The following is a 3,403-nucleotide window of genomic DNA, read 5'->3' on the forward strand; positions in this document are numbered from 1 at the left end:
CAATTTAGATTTAAAGAGCTTCATCTCCATGAACAGGACATACAGCTTTTCCGTAACCCATTTTCTATTGACATTGAAAATGTGGATACAATTTACCAAATGGAACTGGCTGAACTGCAGAATTGTGACTCTCTGAAAGACGCATTCAAGTCAAGCAGCCTTCATAATTTCTATGCATCTCTCCCCTCTGAGACATATCCTCATCTCAGGAACCATGCACTCAAAATGGCAACCATCTTTGGCAGCACTTATGTCTGTGAACAGACTTTTTCCAGAATGAAACATTTGAAATCTCCAACCAGATCTAGACTAACGAATGCACACTTGCATCACTTGTTACGACTAGCAGTGACAAATATGGAACCGGACATTGACCATCTCATTAGCCAAAAGCAGGCCCATAATTCCCATTGAAATACTGGCAAGTTTGTTGATTTAACTTTACTTGTTCATTTTAAATATTGTATTTGTTCCCGTTTTGTTTCTTCACTTCAAAATAAGATATATGCAGTGTGCATAGGAATTTGTTCATAGTTTTTTTAACTATAGTCCGGCCCTCCAACGGTCTGAGGGACAGTGAACTGGCCCCCTGTTTAAAAAGTTTGAGGACCCCTATCTAGATGAATCATCGATTGTGCATTTCCTATAGTGTACCGTCAAAATACACGACTGCATTCTTCTTCAGGGTCATTTTCAATTATGCGACCCAACTGGGTGGGATCGTTTTGCATAATTTCATCGATTTCAGGCTCACAGCCTTGCAGGTCAATGCCGCGCAAAGAACACATTGTAATTTCAAACGTATGTGTGCATTCCATGTAGTCTTGGGTCTCATAAAGCCATCCTCATTGTCGATGTGATGGTAATGTCTGTCACTAATGGCTTCTCTAGGCCAGTGGTTCGCAACCGGGGGTACGTGAGGTGATTTATAAATGTGTGAAAATATAGCATATGAGAGTCACTGGTAAATAATCACGTATGAATCTGCCAAAATAAAATTACGACGCTAATATTTAAATCCATATCGTAACTTAGAACGATATAAAAGACCTTTCTAAATTCATTCATTATCAACAATGTTGTTTCCAAAATTAACCAGAGAGCGCGAACAAATGACGTCGTTGATTTTGTATTCGCTTACTGGCTAGTTAGGGATACCTCACAAAATGGACAACTAGTTAACATATCGAAGTCCATTAGTCAAACATTTATTTCTCAAGAGCCATGATGGGTCAGGCAAGTGAGGGTAATCGGTTGAAACACAATTCTACAAGAAGACTAATAGTAGCCAGAGAAGGTTGAGAACCACTGCTCTGACAATCGGGTAAATATTTGCCGGACGCGAGGATGACAACACAATGGGGAGGTTAACACGAGGCAGTTTATATTTTGGACATTCGCTAATCCATGTATATAGTTTAAAGTGAAATCTTTGGAAGGCTTTAGACCCACGTCATATTGGGCACTTTATTTTACCATTTTTAATGCCATAAGTCACGCTCTGAAAAGAAATATTATCAGCACGGAGAGGACGGTAGAGCGAGCAGCTGATTGCAAACTGGACGTCTCGTAGTCCCATTATTTTTAAACGAATCTAGATAGAATATATTAAAACCTACGAACAAAAATATGCAAAAGACACTTAAATTGACGACTTGGTTAAGTTTGACTTTTAAACGCTTAACACTTTTTTCGAGAGAGAGAAAAGTCCTAATTTTGCAAAATAAACATTGAGTGAACCTCTGGGAGGGGGGGGGGGTAACGCACAAATCGATTCTGTGATATTTCCACGAATGTTAGTACAGTCGTATTTTTACCGCCAAAATATTGTACACGTGAATTTTACTCAAACTTGCCTCTACCAAAAAGTGTAGCCCTTAAGCGTCGGGCACAAAGAAAAGAAGAAGAAACTACATACCTGATATAAAATATATGTAACCCAACAATAATATAAGTATAGTAAAAAGCTTATTTACCCACCGCTGTTGTTTGTGAGGGCTGGCAGATTTTGCGATGGCGGCCCCGCCCGCCGATCCTCGGGAGTGGGGTCTAGCCACCACGCCCGGCCGCCTTTGTCTCCCCGGTGGCGATGTTTACACGCCGTACTAATTTGATGCCGAGTCGATCTCGGAGTGTCCCAGGACCACTTCGTACAATCGCCACCGGTGTTGGCCGTGAGCGGGAGTCGCGAGTCGCTCCCCACGCGCCGCCATGACAGTGCTGCTACCGCCACGTGGTCACGTGCTCAGGTGGCGTGCGCAGGGCACCGCCTTACGACGATCACGCCCCTTGCCAACACGGGACGTGTTGCGAACAAATTGGGCTAAATTCAAATTGCGCGTTCTAGCAGATTCTAGTGAAGAAGAACGCTCGTTAAGCGAGACGCGCCTGTGGTTGGGAAACGAAACGACGTGAAAGCAAATATGCAATGAAACCACAAATATACAAATGAGCGATCAAATCACAGCATCCGTGAGAGATAGTGTGTGGAAGATGAGTTTGTTGAAGTTGAGCTGCCGGCTCCACTCAATTTTCAAAGTTTCTTTCAGACGACGAAATTGACCCGTGCCCCCACTTGGGGCGAATACTGACCACCTCAGCTGCCTGGAAACACACTTCGCAACCAATGTCCCAGTTTCTTTCAGACGACGAAATTGACCCGTGCCCCCACTTGGGGCGAATACTGACCACCTCAGCTGCCTGGAAACACACTTCGCAACCAATGTCCCTGATTTTGACGTGAAAAGATGTGATTGGGTACAAAAGTAATTTCAATGCCCAGCCTAAAACAATGGATGTGACCGCAGCTGAAACGAAACTCATTGAAATGTCACGTGACAAGTTTTTCCTCACGGAAAAGAAAGAATCCGCAAAACCCCGACATCTTATCGCGTGCCTTTTGCAAGCATGTAGTGTACACGTGAGTGAGCGCACTGACTTTGGATGTGAGAGCTGAAGAAGGTGGGATGTGCAATGTCAGCCACACCGCAAGATTTTAAGAAACTGTCGCATGCCTCAAGCCCACGCGTCTCACTCAACCTGGTGAGTCCAAATTATTGCTTCATCATTTCTTTATCCAAATTTTTTATATTTGTTGTTCTGCAATACCGAAACAAAATGACCGTACATAATATCCTGTCACTTGAAATGTTTTTTTATTATTATTGGTTATTGTCAGTTTAATAGGAATTTTGTATTAAAACAGGGTCATACAGACGGACCTCACAAAACGACGTGCGACCTTCGCACTGCGCACACGCTCCCAGGGTATCGCCCTCGAAACGAATTTCTCTGTGCGCGTGCACGGCGCCACCCTCGAGGCGAGTTGTTAAACTCGCTCGCGACCGCCCCGGCTGGCGTCTTGTCACACGCAGGCGGGCATGGCGGATGCGGAAGAGGAGGC

Source organism: Lampetra fluviatilis, chromosome 38, assembly GCF_964198595.1.
Source record: "Lampetra fluviatilis chromosome 38, kcLamFluv1.1, whole genome shotgun sequence".
Classification (NCBI taxonomy): Eukaryota; Metazoa; Chordata; class Hyperoartia; order Petromyzontiformes; family Petromyzontidae; genus Lampetra; species Lampetra fluviatilis.